Source organism: Chenopodium album, chromosome 19 (genome assembly GCF_948465745.1).
Source record: "Chenopodium album chromosome 19, dcCheAlbu1.1, whole genome shotgun sequence".
NCBI classification, from domain to species: Eukaryota; Viridiplantae; Streptophyta; class Magnoliopsida; order Caryophyllales; family Amaranthaceae; genus Chenopodium; species Chenopodium album.
Genome location: NC_137852.1, coordinates 22,087,766 through 22,094,781, shown reverse-complemented (window position 1 = coordinate 22,094,781; position 7,016 = coordinate 22,087,766). Strand labels below are relative to the sequence as shown.

Sequence of the window (7,016 nt, the reverse complement as noted above, 5' to 3'; positions counted from 1 at the left end):
AACCTAACATTTCAACTTCTCCACCACAAACTCCATCAACATGATCAATTGCTTCACAAAAACCAAGAAAAATAGAAAAATGAAACAAAAGGCCAAAGATCTAAAGATGTGGCTTGAAAAGAAGGTAAAAGGCTCAAATGGTTGCAAGGAGGCAAATGTAAACCCAAAAATAAAGAAAATGAATAAAACTATCCTAAAAATAGAAAAATACCACCCCGAAAAAGGTGCCTTTGTCCTCCCTAGATCGTTCGGTCTCGTGTTTGAGAATCATACATCAAGCTTTATTAGATTAGGTTTGCATAGTCAAGGATCCACGTAATGTTGAAGGCTAGAAAAACAAGTAATCTCACAAGGTCGTGGCAAAAACTCACCAATGGTGTCAAATCAACTATAGGAAGCAACTACCAACATACCACACACAAGTAGAATCCGGCTTCATGATCCTCCTAGTTCAAACCAACTACCCTAGCATACACTATCCTAGAGTCAACCAAACATAGTCTCAAACCGTGCATACCTTTACGACCTAGGAAGAAAGTCATGCAAAAGACAAGTCCAATGTACAATGTTCATCTCAAAAGAAAAGAAATGAAAAACAATGCCTCAAAATCACATCAAAAATAAAAATAAAAATAAAAGAAAATAAGAGAAAAAGGTAAAATAAAAGAAAGTAAAAGAAAAGAAAATGGAGACATAGGAAGGAAAACATAGGAGAAAATCATGCAAAGGTCTAGAAAGCATGTTAAACACATAAAAATCCCAGTCGACAAACAAGTGATCGATAGACAACCAAGTCACCGATCCCAAACACATTACGTGTTAACAAGCATCCATCCTCGAACCATTCAACTTCTCCTAAACTAATCCTATTCTATGCAACCAAAGAAAATAAAGAGAAAAATAAGAAAGGTCTCACCGGGATTCCAAGCATAGCAAAATAAACGAAGCAATAAGAAACCACCTCGTAGCATTCCATATTCATAAGCTCTTCAAGGAATTAAGTGAGAAAAAGAAATAAAAGAAACTATGAACAAAGAAAATGGTTAGTAACTTCAAAATAAAGAAAAGAAAACAACAAATAAAAGAAAAATAAACCAAGCAAGAAATATATACAACTAAGGGAAAGAAAAACTAAAACTAAACTAACTAAAGAACTACTCTAAACTACAAGATTTGGATTAAAGGGATTTTTGATGGTGAATGGTGAGTGAGGAGTGTGCACAAGTGAGGAGGGTTGTGAAAGGGGGAATGCTCGTGAGGAAGGAGATGCAATGAGGAAATGAAGGGAAAAAGGAGGAAGAAGAAGTTATATGGCACGTTTAGCCATGTGCGGCCGCACAAGACTGGTGTGCGCCCGCACACGCAGGCTGTGGGCCCGCACATGCCTTGTGTGCGGCCGCACATCCCTGTTCGTGCCCCTTCCCTCCTTTTTCTCAAAAATTTGATACTTACTGCCTATTTTGGTGCACACATGAATCATGATGGTGATGAGGAACAACATAGGCAGTAGCTAAAATCATTTTCAAAGTCCTCAAAGTTGAAAATTCATGTGCACACCTCAAAAATTCACTAAGTATCAACTTCCTCCAACCTTTAAAACATGAAATTCCTATCTTACCTCTCTAAAATTCGTACCCCTTTTACCTCGAATTTCGATTAGAATCGAACAAAATATGATATGCGCCACGAACACCTTCCATTCACCATGCATTCTTGAAGAAATCCAATCTCGCAAAGTTCATCCTAAAAATCCAAACAAGTAGAAAAGTAAAAGCAAAGAAAAAGTAATAAAAGAAACAAAAATAAGAAAACTCAAAAATCAAAAAGAAAAGTTAGAATCTCCGGGTTGCCTCCCGGGAAGCGCTTGCTTAAGGTCCTAAGCTCGACCCTTCCTCCGAATCATGGAGGGTCAAAGAACACCACCTTCTTCAAGGTAGTAGAAAGAACAAATTCCTCTTCATCTTCTAGTAACTTTCCGTTGTTGCTTGTTAAGCTTTCATGCAAAGACCTTTCGAATGCGAGCTTTTCTTTCCTCAACTTCATTCTCTTTCTCTTTTTCTTAGAAGCTCGTGCTCTTTTCTTTGCCTTGTTTTTCTTCGTAAATGGTCCTTCACCATCTAAACTCATAGAAAGATCACCTTCATCTTGAGGATGGAGTTCAAACCAATGAGGAATATCAACTTCCTCCTCGTCCATAAGCTTGGGAATCATCACTTTATCTTCACTAACCTTCTTGCTATCACAACTCAAAAGCACATCATCATAATTCTCAAGAAAATCGGTATGTGAAGAATCAATAGTGCATACATCATCAATAGGGCGAGGGGAATTAACACACATAATTCCTTTTACAAGGGACAAAGACTCATGTGTTGGTTTCAAATCAAAACTTTCCTCATTCTTACCAATTCTCAAGGTAATACGACCTCCCTTAACATCTATCAAGGCTCCCGAAGTGGCTAAGAAAGGCCTTCCTAAGATGATAGGGATATGGTCATCTTCCGCAATCTCAAGCACAATGAAATCAACGGGAATGGTAAACTCTCCTATCTTGAGAGGAACATCCTCAACTCTCCCCTTAGGAAACTTGATAGACCGATCGGCCAATTGAAGGGTCATTTTGGATGGAAGAATTTCACTTAGCTTAAGTTTCTTAAAAACGGAATAAGGCATGATACTAACACTAGCACCAAGATCACAAAGAGCATTTTGAAACAATTTATCTTTAATTTTGCAAGGTATGGAGAAATTTCCGGGATCCTTCAACTTTTGGGGTAGGTCACTTTGAAAAAAGGCACTAAAGCACTCCCCTAGATTCGCCGGCTCCACCAAATTGCAATCTCTCTTACCGCTCAAAATTTCCTTAAGAAACTTAGCATAGTTTGGCATTTGTTCTACAACATCGGTAAAAGGAAGAGTAAGATGAAGTTGCTTAAGCATGTCGATGAATTTCCCAAATTGCTCATCCAATTTATGCGTAGTGTGCTTTTTGGGGTAAGGAAGTCTAGGTTTGTAAACCTCATCTTGCTTCTGCTCTTTCTCCTTAGGCTTATCATTGGAATCCTCACTCATCTTGCTAGGCTCTTCATTCTTATTCCCTTCACTCAAATCATTCTCTTTTTCACTCTCCTCACTCTTCTTAGGAACACTCTCTTTAAGGACCTTACCACTCCTAGTGGTCATAGAACACATCGGTTCCCTAGAATAAACTTCTTGTGAGGGAAAAAGAGATGGACTAGCACAATCTTTCAAAGGGGTGGCTAGTTGAACAATTTGGTTCTCAAGCATCTTTCCATGAGTTAATAGGACCTCAAACATTTTGTTACAAAACAATGTGAATTCATTGAACATCCTAGATTGATCCATCATGAAATTTTCTAGCCTATTCAATTGGGATTGTTGAGTAAAGAAATCATCACCTTGGCTTTGAGTCTTTGGAGTAATTTAGGGTGGGGTGTCTCTTTGAAAATCATTTTGAAAATTTCCCCTACCTTGATTACTCCAATTACCCTTACCATGATTTTGGCCGAAATTTTGATTATGGTTACCATAACCTTGGTTATGATCCCCATATTCTTGGCCATAGCTTTGATCATTACAACAAAAGTTGTTACGGTTACCACAAAATTCTTAGGTCACACGGTTACCATTACCACTCTTTTGGTTGTAATTATCATAGCTCCCATTATTGTGATAATTCCTATTCCCAACAATCTTCTGAGCATTAAATCTAGGTCTAAAATCATTATTATCATCACAATTCACATGCACATTCTCATATCCATCATATCTATCACAAGGAACATTGGAGCAATTAGAAGCATCATGATCATTCTTGCCACATATATCACAAACCAAGCATTCTCTAATCATGCAACAAGAAGCAAAAAGAGGGTTAGAGTAGGAAGATGTACCTCTCCCCTTAAATTGGGAGGGAAGACTAGAAGCTTGTGAAGGGCTCTCGAGCTTGTTCTTGAGAAAATTCACCTCCTTTCCTAACTCCGAGACCATTGTGGACAATTCGTTGATGACATAAGATTGATCGGTTGAGCAACTTGTGCTTGCCGAGTCTCTCTCTTCATCATGCCAATCCATGTAATTCCTTACCACATCATCTATTACATCCACAACCTCTTCTTCCGTCTTGTTCATGATTGGCCCTCCGGCTCCGGCATCTAGGCTCGATCTACCTTGAAAGCTCAAACCACTATAGAAGATTTGGATCACTTGATATGTTGGAATTCCGTGGTGAGGGCATTCCCTTTGGTAGTCCTTGTATCTCTCCCATGCTTCATAGAGATTCTCTCTAGGCAATTGCTTAAAACTTTGGATTAAGGCTCTAGCCTCCGCCGTCTTCTTTGGTGGGTAGAAACGGGACAAGAAAGCCTTTGTGACATCATCCCATGTCTTCAAGGAATTAGGCTTCACTTCTTTGTCTAGCCATTCCAAAGATCTTCCTATGAGAGAGAAAGGGAACAACTTAAGGCGGATAAACTCTTGAGAAACTCCATTGACATTGATAGTGTTGCAATATTTTTCAAACTCCTTAAGATGGTTCAATGGGCTCTCGTTTTTTGCCCCACCATATTGCCTTCTCTCGATCAAGGTGATCATTTCCGGCCTAATTTCAAAGTCATTCTCCGGTGATATAGGTGGAGCTATGGAGCTCTCATACCTATAAGCCCCGGGCACTCCAAGCTCCTTCAAGGTAACTCTTGAATTACTTCCCATGACTTGGGATCTACACACACAAAACTTAAAGACAATATTAGTAGCACGGCTACAAGTGTAGCCTAAGTGTAAAATCTTTTTGTATTTTATCAAAATGAAATAGACTCAAAAAAACATACACTCAAGCACCATTCCCCGGCAACGGCGCCATTTTGATGTGGCTAGGAATGGTAGGTCGTTGGGCTACCACCTTGCCCTATCAAACAATATTTATATGCTTAACCAACCCCTAATAGTCTAGAGGCAAGTCAAGGTCGAATCCCAAGGGAATGATGTTAAGTGCACGAAGTCTAGATTAAGCTATTTCGGAAACAAAAGGGGTTTGAAGTAAACTTGTATTTAATCGATCTAAAACACTAGGGCAATGGATCCACATACATTCACAATGGAATTGGTAATTTGGGAGGTCAAACCAACTAAGTCAATCGATATGAGGGAAAACTATCATGTATCCAAAAGAGCATGCTAAGGTGGTTCACCTAGAGGTCTAACTAGCGTCAACTATGCTAAACACTAACTAGGGAACTTAACAAAGCACCTCAATCGTGAAATTGCAAGTTTACTAATCAATTGTCCATGTCATAGCATACTTACAATGAAATCTAGTGTATTAATCAAAGATGGCCAAACCTCAATTAATCACACACATGCACATGAAAAATCAACCAATTTAATCATATCATCAACTCCATTAATTATCCCCAAATTACACTATTCCATCATTCATGCATGCTTCACCATCTCCCTAGCTAGAGAACTACTCACTAGCCATAGAAATGGAGATCAAAACTACAACATTCATCAAATTAATCATCAACATGCTTGAATTAAAAGATTAAACTAACAATCAATCAAAATCAATCAATAACCAAATCAATCATCAACAATATGAAAAACTAATGAAATCAACTAAAATCGAACTTGAATTGAGATTAAGAAGAAGATCCTTACAAAAATTTGATCAAAAGATCAAATACAATGATGAATTCTTGAGCAAACACCAAAGATCATGAGTTTCTCTCTCTAGTTCTTGAGTTTCTCTCTCTAAAAATTCTCCAAAAAACTAACTATCTCCTTCAATCTAAAACTTCCTTCCTAAAAATAGGTAGAAATAACTATATATACAAGGAGGAGGTCGGAAAATGACGCCCAAAAATAGACCCACGCAGGTGCGGGCGCTCGGAGGAGAGAGAACGGTGCGCACGGGAGCACACCCAGGTGTGTGCTCCCGCACACACCCTATGTGCGGCCGCACACGACTGATGTGCGGCCGCACACTCCTCATGTGTGCCCGCACATAGCTGCAGCGCCCTCCTTTCTTCTTTGCCTTTGCTCACAAGGTGCACGCATCCTAGATGATGATGATGAAGGACAAGGTAGGCAGCAACTTCCTTGAATTTCTTGAAGAAAATGAGCCATGAGGAAGGCATTTATAAGGCCTTGAAGCATGCCCCTTTGATCCCTCTTTTGACTTGAAACTTCTTGCACAAGCTTTTGGCATGAAAACAATGAAAGATCATGGAGAGGAAGCTCGGGAATCCTTGGACAATCAATCACAACCTACAAACGAAGGAGAAAAAGCAAATAAAAGGGAAAAATAACAAATAAACTAGAAAAAGCACCAAAAAGAGAAACTAACTACAAAAAGCATAAAATGTAGAAAACAAGAATAAAACTAAGGAAAACTAAAGAAAGGAGAGATAAAATGGAATATAAGTCATCCAAAAAGGAACCAAATGAGTGCCAAAAATGTCACTCATCAGTCAATCTTTGAACGTCGTTCAATTCGAATTAAATTACTAGAGGAGTTTTATTCTTTTTTAAACTCTTTAATCTTATCTTTTCAAAAAGGATAATTAAGATCTTTTAGAAGCTTATAGAAGCTTCCAATTAATCCTAATTAGATTAGGAGTGGGATTAAATAATTTGGACCCTTCACATGATCATTGGGTCGTAGGTAAGGTGGGCTTAGGTTCAGTTGGACTCGGTTTGATATTTTGGCCATAACTTATTCGTTATAACTCGGATTTGGGCTTAAAATATATTGTTGGAAAGCTCTTTTCAAGCCCATCCAAATATTTAATCATTGGACCCAGATTATGGACCAAAATAAACTGGTATAAACGTTTTATAAAAAGGACACGAAATGAATGATTTTAATGGACACAAAATGAATTATTTTGGGTTTAAAGGCACGAAATGAGGAAAATAAGTTATGGTTTATGAAAATGGCCTATGAATTGGATTGGTTTAAGCACTCCAAGATTAAATACTCAACCCGACCA

General features: G+C 38.3%; 1 non-coding gene across 1 annotated transcript; it reads left to right on the top strand.

The window, feature by feature from the left end:
* The first annotated feature begins 4,240 nt into the window (after positions 1-4,240).
* Positions 4,241-4,346, top strand: LOC145596285 (small nucleolar RNA R71). The gene has a single exon (XR_014103139.1). It is a non-coding gene; the product is annotated as a small nucleolar RNA R71 (small nucleolar RNA).
* Positions 4,347-7,016: the final 2,670 nt, after the last annotated feature.